The 24,683-nt window shown below is 41.4% G+C and overlaps 1 non-coding gene across 1 annotated transcript; it reads right to left on the bottom strand.

Moving 5' to 3' along the window:
• Positions 1–23,862: 23,862 nt before the first annotated feature.
• Positions 23,863–23,969, bottom strand: LOC119508631. The gene has a single exon (XR_005211532.1). It is a non-coding gene; the product is annotated as a U6 spliceosomal RNA (small nuclear RNA).
• Between the last annotated feature and the right edge of the window lie 714 nt (positions 23,970–24,683).

Here is a 24,683-nt window from a genome sequence, read left to right on the forward strand (position 1 = left end):
TAATGACAGGGCTGGGATGAAATAGGCACAGAAATAGCGAGTTAGCTTTTATTGCAATCCGAGAGAATATTTTTAGATCTGTTGAATCTTGTGTTTTGTGTGTCTTTTTAAATTTATTTTTTCTAGTAAATCATTTTTTAAGTCATATTTTACAAAAATTTCAGTCCCCCATGGATTGAGGGTGGGCGGAGGTGAGGGGCTCTTATCATTCACTACAGGATTTGGGTCTTTATCCAAAAGCGATGGGAAGTCACTGGAAAGGTTATAAAGAGGGGAGTGATAAAATCAGATGTTAAGCTAGGCTGCTGTGGGGAGCATGGAGAGGAGAGAGGCAGAGGAGGATGCAAGAAAGAAAGGCCCTCCCTCCCTCAATGACCAGGAGAGTTGCACGGACATGACCAGGCTGGGGTAGAAGTAGGGGAGCCACCATCCCAGGACCCATGCCCTCAAGCTGTGCCTGGGTCAGAGCTGGGCACCAGGGAGGTGTTAATGCTGACAGTGCATGAGCTCTGCACACCCCTATAGCTTCATTTCTTAGTGAGATTTGAGCCTTTTGGGACGTGTGGGTGAATAGAGAGTTGGCCCACTGGGGGTCCTCTAAGTGAAGGTAGCATTCTGTTCAAACCTTTCAACAGTGCATCATCACTTAGACCCTTCTTTTGGATCCCAGATGGTGGCTAGCCATGCTCTCACCAAAGTAACAGGAATAGTTTGGCCTGGAAGGGGCAGGTAACTGTGGGGTGCAGCAGAGTGGGTGTCACTGGCTTGATCTGGGCCCCTGTAAGGCTCCAGGAGACTTGCTTCTCTGGGCTCTTCTCAGTCCTTCTGCGATTTCCACTCCAGTCAGGATATTTTATTGATAAACCATGTCACTGCAGTACATCAAGTTCATTTCTGGTCATAATCCTCCCTTAGTGGCAGTTGGGAAACCGATTAAGGTCTTTGTCAATTTGGTCTCAGATCAGTTCCAGTGAAGGCAAAGCTGAGATGGTGAAAGGATCACAAGGCCATCTGCAGAGGAGGGGAGGGCTGGTCGTATCGGGGAGGAGTTGGAGGCGATGGTTTGGGGGAAGGCATGGTCCTCTGCCTAAGCCTCCTCTGTTCACTGTGCTTTCACTTCTGGAGGGACGTGTGTATTTAGGATTATGGAATCATATATGATCAAAGTACAGAGGTGTCTTAATGATCATCTCATTTAGGAAAGGAACAACATGGCATACTTGTCAACATGCCCTGTTTCAGTTTGCTAAAGTTGCTGGAATGCAATATACCAGGAATGGGTTGACTTTTTTGATGGGAATTTATTAAGTTACAATTCCAAGGCCATGAAAATGTCCAAATTAAGACATCAAGAGGAAGATACCTTCTCTGAGGAAAGGCTGCTGGCATCTGAGTTTCCTCAGTCTTATGGAAAGGCACAAGGTGATGTCTGCTGGTCCTTCTCTCCCGGGCCCTGGTTTCAAAATAGCTGTCTCCAAATGTCTCTGGGTATTTCTTTCTCAGCTTCTTTGGATTTCATCTCTTAGCTTCTCTGAGCTCTCTGTATTTCATCTGTCACTTATCCTCTCATAAAGGACTACAGCAAGAGGATTAAGATCCACCTTGAATGGGCTGGGTCACATCTCAATTGAAATAGCCTAACCAAAAGGTCCCACCCACAATAGGTCTGCACCCACAAGAATCAATTTAAAGACATAATATTTTCTGGGTACATAACAGATTCAAACCAGCACATTCCTTCTCTCCATAGGGCAGACATCATGAATTAATCCCTGTATTCCATGCAGCCTCAGAATCCTTCTCAACACACCATGCAAGCAGCCACTATCTAGCTCCACAATCAGGTGGAGCCAACATGGAGTTAGAGGAGACATAATGCCATCCAGATCCCTGTTTTGCAGATGGGAAACTGAGGACCTGAGAGGGGAAGGGTCTTCTTAAAAATCACATGGCTATTGACAATAGATCCAAGATGAGGTCCCAGATTTCTTTACTCTCAGCCAGTGCTTTTCTGTTATAATTTGAATGAAGCATTAAAATCTTTATCTCTTCTCTTTCCTGGGAAAGACTTAAATACTCCAGTTTCATGGCTTGTTTCTGTAAATCTATATCCTCAAGTTAACCAGGCTGAGCATATAGAGATGGTGATTCTTGCTTTCAAGTTATGATGCATGACATGAGGCATTGCTGTTAGGCAAAGTTCTGACTCTGCATGTACTAACCATTCCTATCCTGGTTTCTAGCACCACTCTGGACATATAGGAATAGATGCTTAACAGATACTTGGTGAATCTAATGTATAACAAATGTTTGAATAAATGAGAAATCCAAAGCATCTGTTGCTTTTTTTCTTTTTGGACACAAGCAGAAACTTTGGAATGATAAAGTTGGTATTAGGGAAAGGTAGAGAGAACTGGAAGCCTTTATGAACAGTATTGAATGAGCAAATCAGGGGGAAACTTGAATTGGCGAAATTGTGGACTGCCTTTATTTCTTTCATTTCCTTTGTGCTCATTTCAACTGCAGTTTCCAGGGACAGAGAGAGAAGAGTGAATCTAGAGTAACTTCTGCTGTATTTCAGGGCTTGCTTTTCACTGAGTACTTCATAAACACTAGTTTAATTCTTTCAACTCAGTGAGATAGTTGTTATTATGCCTGGTTTATACATTGGGAAAAGATAAGCAATTTGTCTGAAGACCTAGCTTTTAAAAAAATTTATATCAACTGAGATGTAGATCTTGCTTCCATGTCATGAGCAAGGCATGAAGGAGCTCTGAGTTCACCAAGAATCTGGTTTGTATGAAGCCGCTTCTCTTGGCCACTTGTAGGAATATTGAGTACTATCTAAATATGAGTTTTAATTTCATTTCCCTGTATGCCTTAGGAATTCTTGTAAGATATTCAGTCATATGGCCTTTCACCTTCATTAGACAGTATTATCTTCAAACAAAATAACCTGGTGGGGCAGCAAAATGGGGTGATAGTTCCCATTTACAGATGGTTCAACGGGGACTCAGAAAATGAAAATGACTTGGCTGAGGTCACACTTGGAGATGTTGAGAAAGTGGGGACTCTACAAGGTCATTTGATCCCCAGTCCAGGGTGCTCTCACATGATCAGTGGTGTGACCCTATACTTAGATGTGTGCAATGGAATTATGTTCCCCTGACCCACTAGATCTGGAAGTGAGGCTGACATTCACATTTTGGAGTAAAATGATTCCATTCATTCCTTTGTTCCTTCCTTTACATATTTGTCTAGCTACCCATCTATTTATCCAACCATCATTCCTATATTCATCTTCCATTTAAACAACCATCCATCCAAATCATCTATCCACTTATCTGTTATCCTACATTCAACCATATATCCATCTATGCAGCCTTGATCCACTGTCTTCTCATGGTACCTGTGCTGGTTTGAATATATTATGTCCCCTAAAGTGCCATTATCTTTGATGTAATCTTGTGTGGGCAGACATATCAGTGTTGATTAGATTGTAATTCTTTGAATGTTTCCATGGAGATTCACTCAACCCAACTGTGGTTGATGACTCTGATTGGATAGTTTCCGTGGAGATGTGGCCCCTCCCATTCAGCATGGGCCTTGATGAGTTTACTGGTGCACTATATAAGCTCAGACTGAAGGAGCAAACTTGCTACAGCCAAGAGGGCCACTTTGAAGAATGCGCAGAAGCTGAGAGAGTAGCTGCAGATGGGAGACAGTTTGAAGACAGCCGTGGAAAGCAGACTCTTGATCCAGAGAAGCTAAGAGCAATTAAGAGTGACATTTTTGAGGAACTGCAGCCTAGAGAGGAACGTCCTTGGAGAAAGCCATTTTGAAACCAGAACTGTGGAGCAGACGCCAGCCACATGCCTTCCCAGCTAACCGAGGTTTTCTGGACACCATTGGCCATCCCCCAGTGAAGGTACCTGATTGCTGATGTGTTACCTTGGACACTTTATGGCCTTAAGACTGTAACTGTGTAACCAAATAAACCCCCTTTTATAAAAGCCGATCCATTTCTGGTGTTTTGTGATCTGGCAGCATTAGCAAACTAGAACAGTACCATATGAAAGTGTGATCCCTAATCATTTGTGGAGTGAACCAAGGTATACATAAAAGAAGAATGTCAAAGATTTGACAGAATATGAGGAAGACATGTTCCTGACTCTTGAGTTATTGATAGGAAAGCCTAGTAGGAAAGAGGGATCTGTCTGCAGAAAGCTATAATACAAGGCAGACTAGGCTCAATTCATTGAGAGAGATGCCTTGAAGTTTAGAAAAGGGAGAAATGACTCAGTTGCTCCTGTCTGGCAGGGCTTCAGGGAGGAAATGCCATTTGGTCTGTGTCTCCATGAAGACTTGGATTTCCCAGAGTGTCCACAGGCAACAGGCAGGAGAATCACATGGGCTGATTATTAAAAATGTAGATTTCTTCTTCCACCTTTACTGAATCAGAATTTCCAGGGGTAGGACCTGGAAATCTGCATTTCTAGTAAGCACCCCTTAGGTGAGATATATAATGAATAAAAAATATATTTAAATTAAAAATAAAGTTTTATTGAAATATAATTTACACATCTTAAAATTTACCTGCTTTAAGAACAATTCAATGATTATTAGGCTATTTACTGGGTAGTACAACTATCATTACAATCTAATTCCTTAAGTACTTGGAACACTTAAACAGAACAGTCATCTGAGAGGATGGTAGAGGTCATTCTGAGTACAAGGAGCAACATGAGTAAAGATGTAGGGGATAAGTGTAAAGATTTTATGGAGAGGAGTAAATAGGCTCATTTGGCTGGGTATAAAATGAGTAAAAAATAAATACCAGGAAGGTAATGATAGTGACCAGAGCTGGTTTGGTGGGAGAGAGGGCACTGAGTACCTGTTGTCAGGTGAAATTGGTGGGGAGAGGAGGGAGGGAGGGTTAAAGATCCAGTTCCCCTCTGTTCTCTCTACTGCAGAAGGGACCCCCATGCAACCAACAGCCTAGTGGGATGAAAGGCAGTTTATTGAATGATCAGTTTGCCAGATGACAAATTTATTGATTTGCTGAAGGTATTTTATCTTGGCCAGCTTATGACTTTATCTGTGAATGGGTGGGCTTTCTCTGATGGGAACTTTACTGTCTCTTCTATTTTTGTCACTTAGGCCCCATTCCTGCCCCCTGTCCTCTGCCCATGTCCCCTCTCCTGCTTTTTTGCCTTTATCTTTTCCTACTGCCATCACCCTGGAGTTAAAATGGCTGTAGTCAATTCTCCTAGAGCAAGTTTAAGGTATTTAGCTGACAGTTTTATGTGAATCAATCATTTGATGAATTGATTTTCAGTGAATTGGCTTTGGCTATTGATATTTCAAGTCCAGACACTTGGCTTTGGTAGATACTTTGCTGCTCTGAGATTTCTGCAGTGACTTCTCGGTGCTTTCCATTGTCCCAGTATAAAGTGACAAATCCCACAGCCAGCCTTGGCAGGTCACAGGTCTCCAGAAGGAAGAATTGTAATAACAGTTGTGAGCATCCTTGGCCTTCTCCAAAGAAAAGGGTGAAGTAAATGGAAGGCGTTGCTACAGTTATTATGTGATACCACATATATTGGTTTTTCTCTCCAAATCATTGCCTGGGGCTCTGTTTTGAAATTGGTTTTTACCCTCCTTGCTCTTATTGCAGTCTTCCATGTTCCCATTCCATATTTAACTTTTCTGCAATTCAGCACCTACTCTGTTAGCATACTTCCCTTCAAGGCTTTTAGCGTGAGGCACCTGCGTCTAGACCAACCTCAGCTGTGACGGCTCAGGGCACACTTACAGCCAGGCTTTCTCAGAACTTTCTCTCGCTCCAAGGATGGTAGGGGCCAAGGCACCAAGACCCCAGAAAGATCTCTCCTCCCACCCTACTCAGTGGAGTGATTAAGAGCATGGACTCTGGAACCAAACTCCTGGTTTGAATCCTGGCTCTGCCACTTACCTTCTGTGTCACCTCAGGGAGCATCTTAACCTCTCTGTGCCTCAACATCCTCATCTGTAAAATGGGAGCCACAACAGTCCCAACCTCATAGGATTGTAAGAAGGATTTAATGCATTAATATTATGTAAAGCACTTAGGACAGTGTCTGGTGTATAATAAGCAGTTCCTATAGTTGTTCTTAACTACCTAGCCTTATTTCCTTCTTGGTGTGTTGGAAGGAGCACTAGGCTGGTGTCAGGAGACTTTGACTCTGTTCCAGGTACATTTGCTAGACTGCTGTGTGACTTGGGTGTGTCACTTCTCCAAAATTTGGCTTCTTTCTCAAGTAAATGAGACTAATAGTTTCAGACCTGCCCTTTCCACTGCCCAGGGTTACTAAAAGGATGAAATGGAATATTGTGCATGAAAGGGCTTTGTAAATGTTTAGCAGCTGCCTGTGGCAGAGACGACAGGAAACTTGATATTTTGTGAAGGGCTAACTTCACTAAGATCATTTCTTGGAAGAGGTGACTTGTTCTCAGGAAAAAAGAGTCCAACATGAAAACAGTGAGCTCTGATTACTCTGAGACCTGATGCCTTGGCTTAGTACCCACATGCAGTACCATTTTGGGATATCTTCTATTTTTGGTGTCTTGGGAGGACGGGGTGGTGCTACATGTCAGCATCAGGGTTCTTAGTTGCAAACAACAGAAACCCATGCTTGCTCATTTAGGCGGTAAATGAATTTACTAAACTGTATTGAGTAGCTTACGGAGTGTCTTGGAGGATCAGAGAACTAGGTTTGGAGGCTTTGCAGCCAAGATCAGTGTCCAAAGTCACATAGCAGAACTGGTCTGGAGGGGACCTTGTAGTAGCCCCAGCTGGGTGTGGACTCAGCATCTCACACTGCATGGGCAGCTGGAACTGGAACTCATCATGGGCCAGGAATTTCCCATCACTGCTGCTTTCTGTAGGGTGCCTTCATCCTCTTTATTCTCTCTGACCCTTGATTAACTTTTCTCCTGGGCAGGGAATATAGGCCCAGAGGACTCTCTTCCCAGCTCTACCACCAAAGGAAAGGACTATCTTCTTGTGGTTACCACCCAAAAAAGAAGTTCCAGCAAAAGGACTGATTCCAGCTCAGCTTTGGGCCATGCCCATTCTTGGACCAATTCTTGGACCAGTAAGTAGAAGCATTGGTCACGAGGTGCCATGAGTGGCCCAGCTTGCTTCATATGCCCACTGTGTGGCTGGAGGTTGGGAAGGAAACCATGACTGGCAGCCCTCAGTGGAAGTGCATTGTTGGAATGGTGAAAGGAGGAGGATGAACTTCTTTGAAGCTGAGATGGGGAAGGCAAAGGACCAGTCTCAGTTGTACTTTCACCATTCAGGCTCCACGAGGTTCTGGCCTCTCGCCGCCTTCTGTTCACTCTGTGCGACTGCCCTAGACGAGGCTTTCATAATTACACACCATGATTATCTCCCTGCCTGCACAGGGATGTCTGATCATGCCTCTCCCCTGCCTAGAAACCTTCACTGCTCTCAGATTAGAGTCCACGTTCCTTACTATAACACTTAATGTTCACCCAGTCTTCTTTTTCAAAAAATCTTTTTAAAGATGATCTATTTCAAACAAGAGTAATAATATATTATGAACGTACATGTACCCATAATCCAGCTTTAACAGATCTTAACATTTTGCCATATTTGCTTCAGATTTTTTTTTAAAAGAAGCATTACAAACAGATTTAAACCATCCCAGAGACCCTTTTCTCAATCTTATTCCCCCTTTCTCCTCCCTGGAGCTTACTGCTATCCTAAATACGGTGGTTATCCTTTTCGTGCATGACATCATGAATTCTCTACATGCTTGAATCCCTATTCAATATATAATGTTGCTTTGCACGTTTTTAAACTTTAAAGAAATAATGCCATGCTGTAGATATCCTTTCACAGCTTGCTTTTTTCGCTGAACATTATTTTTGAGATTTATCTACATTAATATGTGTAGCTATAGTACATCCTTTTTAATTGTAAGGTAGTGTTTTGTTGATGGATTTTCTTTTTCTTTTGCCACTATGAGTCCTGTTACAGTGAGCACCCTTGTGCAAATATGTAAAAATGACTCTAGGGCATGTGCCTAGGGTGGAATTACATCAGGGAAGAAGGACAGGCAAAAACAAAGTCACAGCCTAGCAACTTCCCCACTGTCCAGAGCCAGCAGGTGATTAAGCCCAGGAAATCCCTGGCAAGGCTGGTCAAATAGGATTTAGAGGCTTGTGAAATGGGACTTTATTTCTTTAGCTAATCCCTTGCTTGAAGGGGGGAGGTCTGGGATCTGACGTCAGCTTGCTCTGGACTAAAAGGGGGCCGGCAAGCCCAGACAATTTAAAATATATACTGATTATAGGGATGAACCTTTTTTAACAACAGGAGTTTGGAAGAATATGTCTTTGTTCCCCTTTCTTTCCTTTGAGTCATGCCACAAATGCCTGTCTTTACTCTGCTTGGGATAAGTGGTGAGGAAAAGCATAGAGATTGGAGTCAGCATTTGATCCCTGGCTCTGCCACTTACTGCTATATGACTATAATTCTCTGAACCTCCATTTCCCTGTCTGTGAAATGAATCACACTGATGTCCTCTGCCGTCAGACTCCATATAGCCACCATTCCTGAATTGTCTAACTTGGGCTGTGTTTAGAAACCTCAGGCCCACCCTCCCATGGTTCCCAGATTCGAGTCTTGGCTCTAGACACTCGAGTGGACGCTGAGTGCCAGTACTCCCTCTTTATCCAGGACTCACCCGATCTGCCAAGCACTCCAGCTGCCTGCCAGGCTTGAGTCTTGCTGTGGGACTGTGTGCATGACGCCAGAGTCGGGACACCCCTCTGGTGTTTGCCAGGTCTCTCCTTGGTGGACCCTGATTCTTATATAACCCTCTTTTGGTCCCACTGCCGGAGTGGGGGCTGCTAGGAACTCGTGGCACGTCCTCACCATCACAGCCCCTATCATGTGGAGCCCTTGCCCCTGACCTGGCTCTGAGCCAAGCCCTCTGTATGCATTTACTCCAAAGTTGTATAAGAAGTGGTTGACAGCACAGTTTTTACAGCCAGAAAATTTGGGGTACAGAGTTTCAGTCTCCCCATCTTTAAAAAGGTGATAATAACAAAACTTTTCTCCTGGATTATAAGAAGTATAAATATGATAGGAATAAAGCTTTTAGCATAGTGCTGAGCTCCTGGCCAGCATTCAATGAATTACAAGTAAATGTATGTAATGTATTGAAGGCTAAATATGGAGACAAGATAGCAAAGTCATTAAGAACATGGGCCCTGGAGCCACCCGGCCTGAGTTTAAATTCTGGATCCATCAGTTTACCCATCCCCCAAAAGTGGATGGTAATGACTGAGCCCATTATGTCATTATGGTGAGAAATAAATGATATAATCTATGTAAGCACTGGCAATGGTGCCTGGCACATGGGAAAGCTCAGTAAGTGTAGTTGCTACCATTATTTTATTATTATTATTACTTTATATATATAAAAATTTATAGGTACACACACACACACACACACCCACCATGAACTCAGGTTGCAAAAACATAACTTTATTTTTCTAAAACAATCTATTTTCCCTCTTGAGCCACCATTCCACCAGAGGATAGAAAATATATTCTTGTAACTCCCAGGAGAACTTGATTATTTCAGTAATTTTCTAGACTTAGGGTTTTAAATTCAGGCAAATCCAGGATTTCCCTCTTTCCTACCTTTTTCCCATAGTCGAATCTACACTTTGGGGACCTTGTGCAAGGTGGCAGCATCCCAGAGAGGCCCCTTGCCCTGCCCTGGCCTTTGGTCATCAGCACTGTTGTTGCATGGCTGTTGGCCCTCTCTGGGCTGTCACTTGGTCCCCTCCGTCCTCCAGGTGGCCCTCTCATTTCTACTGTACTCGGAATGGGGGCTGATCTGAGGGAGAAACTGGGAAATGAAGAGAGGACAGTTGAAAGGGGGTGGTTTGTCATGGCACAGGGGATCCCCTTGGTATCTTCAGCCACCTCTCCTCACACGACACCCCTTCTGTATGGCCCAGAACGGAGCTCAGAATGAGATTGTATTGATTTCATAGGAGGATGGGTTTGCGTTTTTCTTCCATTCCAGGTTTGTTGGCTCCTGCCGTGAAATGGCTGAAGGCCATCATTTTCTTTGTGTGGAGGATTAATTAGAATAGATTCCTTTGACTCAGGATGCCAATAAAACCTGCGGTTCTCAGCTATTGATTTATGATGCTGAGCAGGAAAGCGTGGCTCCCAGAACAGGCCCCAAGAAAGTTGTGGTGACAGGCATTTTCATATCCAGGTGGTTAATTGTGGTAAGCTGGAAAAGAACAAGGGAGTGTAAGGAGATTTGCAGAGTAGGGTGGGAGGGGAGATGGCACAACAGCCACCTTCATTTAATGAATGAGAAGAGAACCTCATTTCCTATGAATGATGTTGCTGAGAAATTGAAAGGGACATTTGTGAACTTTGGAGGCCGAGATGATTGTGAGCAAATTAATAGCTAGATATCTGAGATGTTTGTTCTTATGCAGATAATTGAGTTCTGAAGAGAGAGGTCACTGGTCCTTCAACTTCCCCAACGTCTGGGAGCCCAAATTATGATAAAGTTCCAGCTCTTATCCCCCAGATAACCTCATAATTTAATTCAATTCAACAAACATTTATTAGCACCTACTGTGATGGTGGGATGGAATGCGGTATAAAGAAGCAGAAGGCACGCTCCATTCTTTTAAGGAGTTTATTATGCAGGGGGCAGACACATTCACATGCAGTTAGAATACAGAGTAGAATACCCTTGGGGGTTGGGGATAGCATAGAAAGAGAGATTTGGATGAGGGAGTGAATAAGAGAAGTTTTCACGGTGGGGTGGCATTTGAGCACATTTGAGCATTTGTGAGTACAGTGGCATTTGAGCACAGCCTTAAATAAGCAAGGCACCCTAGGCAAAGGAGTCACAGGAAGGGAGACAGGCTTTTTTGGGGCCGTTTACCTGGGCTCTGCCATGACCGGAGCTTAGGTATGTGTAGTGAAGATAAGGTCCCAGATACAGGTTGCAGCCAAATCATGAAGGGACCGTGGGGGTAGACTAGGGAGTTGGGATTTGATTCTGTAAGTAGTAGGGAGCTATTGAAGATCTTTGAGCAGAAGACCACAGTCAGAAAAGTGAAAAGCAATCCAGGAAGCATAACCCTGCATTGTGTGCAGGTAGGATTGGAACAGCGAGGGAGGGGCAAAGATACCCGTCAAGAAGTTATCATGATAGTCAGGAGAGAACAAGGTGGATGTGAGAGCCAGTGCTAAAAACAGGGGAGGCAGGACACCGAGGAGACCAAGGGCATGGGCTTTAGTATCTTCCCCACCCGAGTCCTGATGTGTGCCTGTGAGCAAGTTATGTGACCTCTCTAAACCTCAGTATTCTCATAAGTAAAATGGGGATCTATTATTATTGTTTCTAGGGTCAGAGGACTTGTGGGCTTAGGAGTGGAAGGAAGGATGTGTGAGAACTATCTTCTCAGTTTGAAGCTTGAGCACCATCTTTCTATCTTAATTCCTTTCTCCCTCTGACCCTTTCTTTCTCTAGGGAGTTGCAGGCTGTAAGTAAAGTGTACCTGGGACCTACTGCTGTATGGGCTGAATGGCTAGTTGGCAGGCAGGGATAAAGAGTTGCTACCTTCCTGCCTTTAGAACCAGGCTGGGAGCTGCAGGGGAACTGGGCAGTGTGGCGGCAGGAAGAGGACATGTGAGCAGAGTGCCAAGGGGGCTCTCCACTGACTGCTGGGAGACCATAGGCAAGTCAACCCCTCCCTGGCCCTCTGTTTCCCCATTTGTCATTTAGTGATAACTTCTGTCCTCAGGAGTCTTCTATAAGCCTGAAAAGAGATCATGCTCTCTTTTTAGCCTATAAGATGCTAAAAATGCAAGGGGTTATTGCAACCCTTTGGGGAGGTACTGTAATGGAACCATTTAAGAGCACTGACCCTGGAGCCAGACAACTGGGTTGGTCTTGCCTCTGCTGCTTTCCAGCTTTGGGTGATGATTAGTAACCTAGCTTCTCTGTGCCTCTGTTTTCTCCTCTGCAATCTGGGGTTAATGATAGTCATTGTTCATTAGGGCTGCTGTGAGGTTTGCCTGGTATACTTTAGGAGCTGGATCAATGTTTGTGATAAAGATAATGTTGCCACTGTTGTATCGCCAATCATGGGATCTGGAAATACTCCTAACATACTTTTTGGCACCAGCCATGCCTGGCCCAACTGGGCTGCTTCCCTCCCTGCATCTAGCTCTCATCCAAATTCATGCCCAGGCTTGATGCCTCATTGCATCACAGAATGTCATAGCAGTTCAGCAAGGTAGGATCTTTGGGGACATCGAGCCCAATACTTCATCTGCTGTTTCCATTTCTGACCAGAAGTAATCTTACCTCCTGGTTACAGGGAATGCTTTATCTTTCTAGGCAGCCCAATCCATGTATAGATAGCTTTGATGATTAGAGTCCAAATATATTTACTAACATTTCTTTGATTTGTATGTGCATACGTGTGCATGTTAAACACACCCAAGAGAATTACTTCAGGAGAAATTTCTTTGATATCTCTGCTATTACAGAAAGTGAGTCTTTAATAAAACATTGGCTGTAAAGGAGAGAACAGTGATAGAGAAAAATAGTAAGATAAATATCCAAGATTTGGAAATGTAGATAAGGGAGTAAAACCAATTGAGAACAACTATATCCATAATGAAAAACTTCTTTTGTTGTCCCTTTAGCCGAGGGGACTTCCAAAGTCAATGAGAGGAACTGGGCTTCATACAGCAGGAAATATTTGGTTTAAACATTCAAGAACTTCCTCCCTGGGCTGTAGTCCTGATTACTCACAGGTCTTCCCTGGATGTGCAGAATCTCTCTAGCCTGGAGATAGAGGTGAAATTAGGGAAATCTAGCAGGTGCTTTCATCCCAAGGGTTTAATAACTGTAGGAAGTGAAGGAAGGAGACGAAGTCTATTAAAATCCATTGTGTCATGGAGAAGTTCAATAGAGAGGCTAGTTTCTCCGAATGACTCATGCCTTATCTGACATCTTGACAGCTAGAGATGCTTGGCTGGCTTGGGTTTCCCAGCTCCCATTTGCTCAGAGGTCCTCAGAGGCAGCTTCAGACTGGCTTTGAATTGACTTGGTTAGTACCACTATCACCCACTATGGGTTGAGACGGCTCTTTGGTAATAAAAATAATAGCAATGCGTTAAAAATCTTGGCTACCTAAAATGCCTCAGGAAATGAAGTATTGCAGATAGTGGAATTTTCCATGTGGATGAGGATTTTTCCATTTAAGTATAGAATCTTATTTTTGCATTTTGGAAGGATTGAATCAATATAACATAACATTTCTTGTTTACTTGGAGATGACAAGTGAACGATGCTGTTCTATGCCATTAATATAGTAATTCCCTATTGGGCTTATGAACTACATTGTTTGCCCCAAAGCTAAATGTTCAAATCCCTGTGCTTGTTGAGTTCATCTTCCTACTTTGCAGTTTTTCTGACCCTCCCTTGTACAAGACATATTTGCTTCTCATTTCTTGCTGGTGTCAGTGCATCTGCCTCCAGTGGTTTTTCCTTTCCTCTTCGAATTTGCCTCTTTTGTCTCCATTTTTAGACTGTAAGCTACTGTAGATCTTGAATATCTTTGCCCAGTAACTGGTATTAGACCATTCAGATGAGAAGCTCAATACTCATATTTATATTAATTTATTTGCTCAATAAATATTGAGTATCTGCTCTGTGCCAGGCAGCATGCTAAGTGCTAGAAATACACTTATGAAAAGCCCCATGAACTGACTTGCTTATTGTGATCTGGCGATGGACTTCTAAAAGGCGCTGTATTAGAGTCCTAGGGTTCGTGTAACAAATGACCACAAACTTGGGGACTTAAAACAACAGAAATTTATGGTCTCACAGTTCTGGAGACTGGACATCCAAAATCAGGTGTTGGCAGGACGATGTGCTCTCTGAGGGCCCTAGGGAAGAATCCTTCCTTGCCTCTCTCCTTGCTTCTGGTGATTGCGGCAATCCTTGGAGTTCTTGGCTTGTGGCAGCATAACAAAAGTCTCTGCCTCTCTCTTCTCATGGCAACCATCCCTCTGTGCATCTTTGTCTCTGTGTTCAAATTTAACTCTTTTTATAAGGGTACCAGTCATATTGGATTTAGGGCCCCTACCCGTGAATCCAGTGTGAACTCCTCTGAATTTGATTGTATCTGCAAGAAACTATTTCCACATCAGGTCACATTCACGGGTTCCTGGTGCAATGAACTTGGGGGCTGGGGCACTATTGACCCGAGTGCAGGCAGATGACCTCTTCTCTCACTGTATTCTAGCCCAGTGGCTCTTAACCTTGAGTGTGCCTCAGTCCCCTGGAGGGTTTGTTAAAGCACACACTGCTGGGCTCCACTCCTAGAGTTTCTGATTCTTGGATGACACCCATGGATTTCCATTTCTGACATGTTCCCAGGGGATGCTGGTGTGGGGACCACACGTGGAGAACCATTTCTTTAGCCTATGACCTTGGCTCTGTTCCTTAAAGACCTGTCTTGCATCTACCTCAAGATGTTTGCATGCACTGCACCCTTTTTCTGATCTCGCTGCCTCTGTTATCACCTGGTCAGAGAGCCCTTCCCCGAGCTAGTTGAGGCTGTTCTCCTTTTCTCAGGCATTCAATGTCACATCACTAAGTTTTGTTTCTTTCTCAAGCTTTGGTCAGGTCACTTTCTGAAATGATCTCTGCACTGTTGTCTCAAGGGTGGCTGTGATTGATGAACTTATACTAACAGACCTGGGCAAAGCATATGAGTTTCTTTAATGTCATTAAAAGAAATAAGAATTTAAGTGCATGAAGACAGAGACACAAAGCTGGAGACAGAGTAAGATCCAGCCCTTCAAGTCTTGTGGCTGGTCGTATCAGCTGACTGAGGTGAGGATCCCATCCAGTCTTCTGAGAAACTCTAATGCTTCCATTCTTAGTGTCTGCACTCTTCAGACTCCTGTTCACTGATCTGTAGACTTTCTGCAAAGGTTTGTTTCCCGGGTACAACATCCCCCAGGCAGGAAGGAATTTTAGTCTCGCCTGGGTCTGTTCCTGCAGCCTTATATTTTATTTGTTTGTTTGCCATCTGTCTCTCTCCCTGTTAGTACATAAGCACCGTGAGAGCAGGGACCTTGAGAGTCTCCATCAATATTTTCTCAGCACCTAGAGCAGAGCCTGGCAAAGAATGGGCACTTAAAATACATAAGGCTCCTCCTCCTTCCCTCATCTAATAGGGAACTAAGTATATGCCTCTTGAATGTAATTTAATTCTTTCAGGGACCTGAACAGACACATTCCCGAAGAGAACTGCTTCTGTTACCTGCAGCATCATTTCAGCACATGCCATGGAAGAAGAAAAGCAAATACCAGTGAGAAGAAGTGTTTCTCCCTCTATCGTAATGTAGCAAGAGCTCTCAGGCAAGAGGCCGTCTGTTCACGTACCACTTTCTCCTCCCTTCCTTACTTCCCCACTCTCATGTTGCTTTGACTTCAGAGCCATAATAACAAACCTATTACTGTGATAAGGCACCAGAAGGGGAAAATGAGACTTAGTTACCGAGGAAGAAAGAGACACAGCACCAACCCCAGGACTCGCCGTAGAGCCTGCAGGCTGTTGAAGAAGGGATGTCAGTTTAATTGCAGCTTTTTCCCTTGGTATGGAATAGATGTGTTTGCTCTTTTCCTCTCCCTGTTCTCCGTTAGGTTCACAGATTATTTTGCCATAGGATGCTAATGGTGTCTGCAAAGATGCAGCATGATTTTGGAGTTGCTGCTCCTGAGGTTTTTCCCTCTATCCCCATTGTTCCTCACTGTCACCGTTTACATTTCTCTGGCCACTGAGAGGCTCTTTGAAGGCAGGGGCCACCCTGGTGGGGGCTACCTGATGATTCTGCTTCCCTTCCAGAAGACTGCACAGGGTTGGCACGTTAGAGGCATCTGAAAATTCTTGCGAGAGCAAATTCTCCATTTCTTTTTCTAGTCCCTTCTTCTTCTTTGTTGGTTGACTCAGCTGAGGGATGGAATGAGCAAATGCTGACTTCCCTTCCTTGCTTTTCCTGAGGAGGGTTGACAAGTGAGTATCTGCATTGTTGTGATGCATTTGTTTTTTTCAAATATGTTTATTGACAGCCCTGCTAGGTGTCAGGCTCCGTGCTGGGCATGGGGAAGAGAATGGTGATCATAATGGACTTGGAGCTTACATTCTAGCAGGGGAGGCAGACAAAAGCAAGTTAGGAAACAGTTAAAAATTGTATTAAAAACTATGAAGGAAAAAACAAGGTGACTAAGATATTGGATAATGGGAGAGATCGATCTACGTTCTTTGGGGTGGTCAGGGGAGGATGCTCTGAGAGGTAATCTGGGACCTAAAATCTGAGAATCAGTCAGCTGCGTCGAAAAAACGAGGGGATAAGTGCATGCAAATGACTTGAGGCGGGCAATATCCTGTTGGAGGAACTAAAGGGAGCCCAGGGTAGGAGAGGAAGAAAATGATGTGAAGACAAGCTAGAGGGGTAGGCAAGGGCTGAATCATGGGTTGGATGTTTATTTTGTTTAAATCCAGGATCCACCTCTGTCTGTTCTTTGGTAAGGTAGATACTAAAGAAGCCATAGATTAATTCTCATACTTTGGTGTCCATCAGACTCAATCAGGGAGGCTTTAAAAGTGAAGCAGATTCTCAGAGCTTCTGATTCAGTAAGAATATTAGCTAGAGTTCTTTCAGTTACAAGTAATACAGACCCATGAGCCAATTAAGCAAAAACAAAATAGAAGTTACTGGCTTTTGTACTTGGGAAACAAAGGCATGCTCTTGGCTTCAGGCATGGCTAGATCTAGCAGTTAAAATGAAGTCATCAAAGCTCTCTCTTTACCTTTTTAAGTACTTCAAATGTATGTATTGGTTGCACCCTGAGGAATGCTTTCTCCACATGGTGGTAAATATAGGTATTGGCAAATCCAGGCTTGTGTCATCCTCAGAAGTAGTGATTCCAGTAAAAAAAAAAGTGCCTCTCTCGCTTTCAGTTCCTCAGTCACCTCTAAAATGCACTGGGTCACTTGCCCACAATAGGGGTGTCCAAAGAGAAGGGCAAAAAGTTGGCTACCTGAGTGGCAGAGAAGTCAGAGCCACTAGAGTGATAGTGTCGGAATCACTTGGGGTGGGGAAGGAGCAGTTCTCATGAAGAAGAAATGCAGAAGCAGGGAAGACCGAAAGAATCCAACATTCACTGCAGAAGGACTGGGCAGGGCAGGACTCTGCCTTTCTAACACCAAGCCCATGACTCTTTTCTATTGTTGAATTGCAGGCAGTGCTTTAGGGGTCCGTGCCAGATATCACTTTTCACATTGAGACGCTGAGGCCATAGAGACTGGAGAGTCAAAACAATGACAGACATGGATATTATGAATATTGTCAGATTCTGACAAGAGTCTCATAGTCATTGTTTTGGTCTCTAGGTCTCCTTTCTTAAAGGCTGGTGTGGCATACTTGTTAGAATTTTTTCTCCTTGGTTATAAGAAACAGAAACCAACTTACTCATTTTAGAAAGGTAGGAGGATTCATTTAAAAGGCATGATTTGTCAAATTTCTCAGGAAATTCTGCTGAAATGTTAGAATTGTACTGAATTAATAGATAAATAAGAGGAAAATCAGCATGATTACAAGTGTGAAGTCATCCCATCTATAAACATAACTATTTCTTGAAGCCTTCCTTTATGCCATTAAATGAATTTTAAATTATTGGTGTTATACATTCTTCTTTTATAATTCCTATCTATTATATAATTTTGTTGCTATTGTGAATGCATTTCTGTTTTCTATTGGTTATTGCTGGTATAGACACATGCTACTCCTTTTTATAAGTTTATCTTAAATCTGGCTCCTTACTGAATTCTGTTATTAGTTCTATTGGTTTGTTTCTTGATTCTGTTTTGGGTTTTACAGGCATACCTTGTTTTATTACACTTCATTTTATTGTGTTTCATGGATACTGTGTTTTATTTTATTTTATTTTTTGCAAATTGAAGATTTGTAGCAACCCTGTGTCGAGCAAATCTATCGGTGCCATTTTCCCAACAGCATGTGCTCACTGTGTGCCTCTGTATTGCATTTTGGTAACTCGCACAATATTTCAAAACTCTTTCATTATTATTATGTCTGTTATGGTGATCTGTGATCAGTGATCTTGGATGTTACTATTGTAATTGTTTTGGGGCATCATGCAATGCTCCACTGACTGGCCGTTCCCCCATCTGTCTCCCGCTCTTCAGGCCCCACTATTTCCTGAGACACAACAATATTGAAATTAGGCCAATTAATAACCCTGCCATGGCCTCCAAGTGTTAAAGTGAAGAGTCACAGGTCTCTCACTTTAAATCAAAAGCTAGAAATGATTAAGCTTAGTGAGGAAGGCATGCCGAAAACCGAGCTAGGCCAAAAGCTTTTGCACCAGTTAGCCTAGTTGTGAATGCAAAGGAAAAGTTCTTTATGGAAATGAAAAGTATGAATCCAGTGAATATACAGATGATAAGAAAGCAAAACAGCCTTATTGCTTAATTGGAGAAAGTTTTAGTGGTCTGGATAGAAGATAAAACCAGCTACAATATTCCCTTAAGGCAAGGCCGTATCCAGAGCAAAGACCTAACTCTTTTCAATTTTGTGAAGGCTGAGAGAGGTGAGGAAGCTGAAGAAGAAAAGCTTGAAGCTAGCAGAGATTGGTTCATGAGGTTTAAGGAACGAAGCAATCTCCGTAACATAAAACTGCAAGGTATTGATGTAGAAGCTGCAGTAAGTTATCCAGAAGATCTAGCTAAGATCACTGATGAAGGTGGCTACACTAAAAACAGATTTTCATTGTAGCCATATATTGGAAGAAGATGCTATTTAAGACTGTAATGGGCAAAGAGGAGAAGTCAATGCCTGGCTTCAAAGCTTCCAAGGATAGGCTGTCTCTCTTGCTAGGGGGTAATGCAGCTGGTGACTTTAAGTTGAAGCCAATTCTCATTTACCATTCTGAAAATCCTAGGGCCCTTAAGAATTATGCCAAATCTATTCCGCCTGTGCTCTAGAAATGGAACAACAAAGTCTGGATGACAGCACATATGTTTACAACATGGTTTACTGAATATTTTAAACCCACTGTTGAGACCTACTGCTCAGGAAAAAAGATTCCTTTCAAAATAGTACTGCTCATTGTCAAAGCACCTGGTCACCCAAGAGCTCTGATGAAAATGTACGATGAGATGAATGTCGTTTTTGTGCCTGCTAACACAAAATGTATTCTGCAGCCCATGGATCAAGGAATCATCTCAACTTTCAAGGCTTATTATTTAAGAAATACAATTCATAAGTCTATAGCTGCTATAGATAGTGATTCTTCCAATGGATCTGGTCAAAGCCATTTGAAAACCTGGAAATACTTTACCATTCTAGATGCCATTAAGAACATTCATGATTCCTGACCAGTGGTCAAAATAGCAACATCAATAGGGGTTGAAAGAAGTTAATTTCAACCCTCTTTGAGGGAGAAAGTAAGTGGAAATAGTAAGAGAACTAGAATTAGAAGTGGAGCCTGATGAAGTGACTGAATTCCTACAATATCATGATCAAACTTGAATGGATGAGGAATTACTTCTTATGCGTGAGCAAAGAAAGTGGTTTCTTGAGAAGGAATCTACTCCTGGTGAAGATGCAAGAACATTGTTGAAATGACAACACAAGATTTAGAATGTTACATTAACTTATTTGATAAAGCAGTGGCAGGGATTGACTCCTATCTTGAAAGAAGTTCTACTGTGGAGAACTCTGTACTTTATTCATGAGTTTTCTGCAGACCTACAAGTTCTCTAACAAAAAAGTGCTGTCAAACAGTGTCACATGCTACAGAGAAATCTTTCAAGAAAGAATGAGTCAATTGATGCTGCAAACTTCATTGTCTTATTTTAGGAAATTGCCATAGCCACTTCAACCTTTGGGAACCACCACCCTGATCACTCAGCAGCCATCAACATTAAGGCAAGACCCTCCACCAGTGAAAAGATGACTTGTTGAAGGCTCAGATGATGGTTAGCATTTTTTAGCAATAAAATCTTTTCTAATTAAGGTGTGTGCCTTGTTTTTTTTTTTTAGACATAAAGCTATTGCACACTTACTAGACTACAGTACAGTGTAAACATAACTTTTATGTGCATTGGAAAACCAAAACATTTCTGTGATTCACTTTATTGTGATATTCGCTTCATTGGGGTGGTCTGGAGTGGAACCCACAATATCTCTGAGGTATGCCTGTGTAAAGATAATTACATCATCTGCTGACAACAACAGTTTTGTCTCTTCACTCCTAATTTTTTACTTTCTATTCTTCTTGTCTAATTACATTGGCCAAATTTCCAGGATTATTTTGAAAAAGTACTTGTGGTAGATGGACTTCTTACTTATTCTTGATTTGAAGAGAATGTATCTAAAGAGTTTTCATTAAGTAGGATATTTGATGTAGGTTTTTGGAATATAGCCTTTATCAAGTTAAGGGTGTTTCTTTCAAATCCCAGTTCTATGGGAGTTTTTCATAATTAAATAGATATTGAATTATATGAAATGATTTTTCTTTAACTATTGAGATAATGTGATTTTTTCCTTTTGTCCATGATTTTAGAAAATTACATTTATAGTTTTTTCTGTTGTGAAACCATACTTGCCTTTCTTGAATAAATCCTATTTAAGCATAATAGATTGCTTGAAAAAATGGTAGGAAGCTAATATTTTACTTAGAATATTCAAATATGTGTTTGAATGAATGGGCATATATTTTGACTTTTCTTGAAATGTTCTTATCCAATCTTTGTAACAAAGTTGCATGAGCTTCAAAGATTAATTGGAAACATTTCTCTCTCTTTTGGTTTTTGAACAACTTGAATAGGAGAGTGATTATTTGTTCTTTGAAAATTTGTTAGAACTTTTCTGTAGAATCATCTGAGCTCCAGGCTTTTTAAAAAAAGATTTTTTTGAGTCAAATTTATTCTGAAAGTTAATATGGAAAGACAAAGCAACTATAATAGTTAAAATAATTTTGAGAAAGAAGAATAAAGTTAAAGAAATGATTACCCAATTTTAAGCCTTACTATGTAGATATGGTAATCAAGACATTATAGTATTAGCAAAGAATTAGAAACATAGGTCAATGGAAGATAATAGAGAATCCAGAATTATACCCACAGATGTATGGGTAACTGATTTGTACAAAGGTGAGATGGCAACTCAATGGAAAAAGGACAGTGTTTTCAAAAACAGTGTTGGAACAATTGCACTTTCGTAGGCAAAGAAAATAAACCTTGACTTGAACCCACAATACAAACAAAATTAACTAAAAATGTATCATGGTTTTAACTGTAAAAGCAAAACTATAATATTTGTCTAAGAATACATGGGTGAAAATCTCATTCCCTAAGGTAGGTGAAGAATTCTTAGACTCGACATCAAAATCACAATCATGTAGAAAGGTTTTCCTCTCTCTATTAAAATTAGCAGTGTTCTTTATTTCCTATCTTCAGTTCTGGCTGAATAAAATTAAGTTTGATTTCAAAGTTTTCCCATGTAAGTCCAACATATCATGACTTTGCATTAAAGAAAAATGTGTTTTTATCTGATGCATGATGTTTCTGAATGTTTTCTGTTCATGACATCATTCTATTCTCTTGATAAATCTTTGGTTTTGAGAGTGCTCTTGTAGATGACTGTCATTTGTCCTGATCTGTAGACAAGTTCTATCATGGATTCCATCTTCTGTTATCCATAGTTCTTGTTCTTCTTCTTGTTCCAACTTGGAGAATGTATCTGGTTTGCTGGCTTGCAAACCCATCGATACCAGGTTGTTATGGTTCTCCACCATCGTGTCCAGTACAGGTCCTTCTGAGCAGGGGCCAGGGGCTGCCACTCCTCCCAGCTCAATTCCACAGCCATGTCCTCCAATGTCAGCAATTCCTGGGCCTCGAACATTTTCTTCTGTGGTCAGAGAATAGCAAGTAACAGGGATGCTCTATCTTTTGTCTCTTCTGCATCTCTCATGAGGTTCTTTTGTTTTTTTTTTTAGTTCAATAGCTTTTTTTTTTTTTTTACTCTATCACGAAATTAAAAAAAAATAACAATTCAAACAAACAAAGCAAAAGATAAGTAAAACAAATGACCTAAAATAACTGCATTGCTTCCAACATGTCCCTACCATACCCCAAGAAAATTAATAAACCATAATTATTCCTGAGCATTCCCATAACACTGAGATTACGCTCAATAGCTTATCTGTTCTTATGCGATTATCATTCCCCCTTTACTAGTTGCTGACTATCTCTAGGTCCCCTACATTCTACAATATAAAATATTTATTTTGCATTTTTCACAGAGTTCATATTAGTGGTAACATGCAATATCTCTCTTTTTGTGTCTGGCTTATTTCACTCAGAATTATGTTTTCAAGTTTCATCCATGTTGTCATACGTTTCATGAGCTCGTTCCTTCTTATCGGCACATAGTATTCCATCATGTGTATATCCCACATTTTATTTATCCATTCATCTGTTGAAGGACATTTGGATTGTTTCCATCTCTTGGCAATTGTGAATAATGCTGCTATGAACATCAGTGTGCAAATATCTGTTTGTGTTACTGCTTTCATATCTCCTGGGTATATACTGAGAAGCTTCTCTTCTTGCTGGATCATAGGGTAACTCATATCTAGTTTTCTAAGGAACTGCTAGACTGTCCTCCAGAGTGGCTGTACCATTATATGGTCCCACCAGCAATGAATAAGAGTTCCAATTTCTCCACATCCTCTCCAGCATTTGTAGTTTCCTGTTTGTTTAATGGCAGCCATTCTAATTGCTGTGAGATGACATCTCATTGTAGTCTTAATTTGCATCTCCCTAATAGCTGTGAAGATGAACATTTTTTTTCATGTGTTTTTAAGCCATTTGTATTTCTTCTTCAGAGAAATGTCTTTTCATATCCTTTGCCCATTTTAGAATTAGACTGTTTGTACTATTGTCATTGAGTTGTAGGATTTCTTTATATATGCAAGATATCATCTTTTGTCAGATACATGGTTTCTAAATATCTTTTCCCATCAAGTTGGCTGCTTCTTCACCCTTTTGGACAAATTTCTTTGAAGAACAGAAGCTTCTAATTTTGAGGAGTTCCCATTTATCTATGTTTTCTTTCATTGCTTGTGCTTTGGATGTAAGGTCTAAGAAGTGACCTCCTAACACAAGGTCTTGTAGGTGTTTTCCTACATTATCTTCTAGGAGTTTTGTGGTACTGTCTCTTATATTGAGGTCTTTAATCCACTTTGAGTTAATTTTTGTGTAGGGTGTGAGGTAGGGGTCCTCTTTCATTTTTATAGATATGGATATCCAGCTCTCCCAGCCCCATTTGTGGAAGAGACTGTTATGTCCCAGTTCAGTGGTTTTGGGTACCTTATCAAAGATCAGTTGACCATATATCTGAGGTTTATCTCCAAATCCTCAATTTGATTCCATTGATCAATATGTCTATCTTTGTGCCAGTATCATGCTGTTTTGACAACTGTGACTTTATAGTAAGCTTCAAAGTCAAGACGTGTTAAGTCCCCTCACTTTGTTTTTCTTTTTTAGAATGTTTTTAGCATTTTGAGGCATCTTTCCCCTCCAAATAAATTTGATAACTAGCTTTTCCAAGTGTGCAAAGTAGGTTGTTGGAATTTTGATTGGAATTGCATTGAATCTGTAGATTAGTTTGGGTAGAATTGACATCTTAAGAATATGGAATGCTTTATGAATTTGCATGTCACACTTGCCCAGGGGCCATTCTAATCTTCTCTGTATCGTTCCAATTTTAGTATATATGCTGCCAAAACGAGCACTCTCATACAGTTCTTATGATCAGAAATCTTGGTGTCTAGTTAAAGTTGTCCTCAGAAATGATGGTATCCAAGTGAGGGAAACTCCTGCTCCTTCCTTGACTTGATCTGTCCTTCTCCTGGGAGCCAGGACCTGTGGGCATATGACCCAGCACTGGTACTCATGGTTACTTTCCAGGTTCAGAGGCTAGAAGGTTTGCTTCTTCCAGGGGTAGGTATCTTCTGGCTGGCCAACAAACTTTGGGGTTCCTTGGCTTTTCCATCACATGGCAATGCACGTAGCAGTGTCTTCTTTCTCTTCTTGTTCCACTGGCTTCCAGCTTCCGGCTGTTCCCCATGGCTTGTCTCTCTCTCGCTCTCTGAATTTCATTCTCTGCATCAGGCTTTTTTTGAAGGAGATTAAGAAGGAAGGAAGGACTTTATCATCTTATTTTCTTTAATGGCTAATTAGATTATTTGAGTATTATAATTTTTCTTGTACCAGTTTTGATATTATATATATTTAAAGTAATTTATTTCATTTATATTTTCTTATTTATTTACCAATAGTTTTAAGGTTTTTAATTAAGGATTCTATTGTACAGTTATCAATCATGATATCATGATTGATCATATCAATCATGAAAATTAGCAAAATATTTTACATTTTTTAATCAGTTCTTCCAGAGGTTTAGCCATCTTATTGCTATTTTCAAAGATCCATGTTTGGAATTTTTC

This window comes from Choloepus didactylus, chromosome 13, assembly GCF_015220235.1.
Source record: "Choloepus didactylus isolate mChoDid1 chromosome 13, mChoDid1.pri, whole genome shotgun sequence".
In the NCBI taxonomy this organism is placed as follows: Eukaryota; Metazoa; Chordata; class Mammalia; order Pilosa; family Megalonychidae; genus Choloepus; species Choloepus didactylus.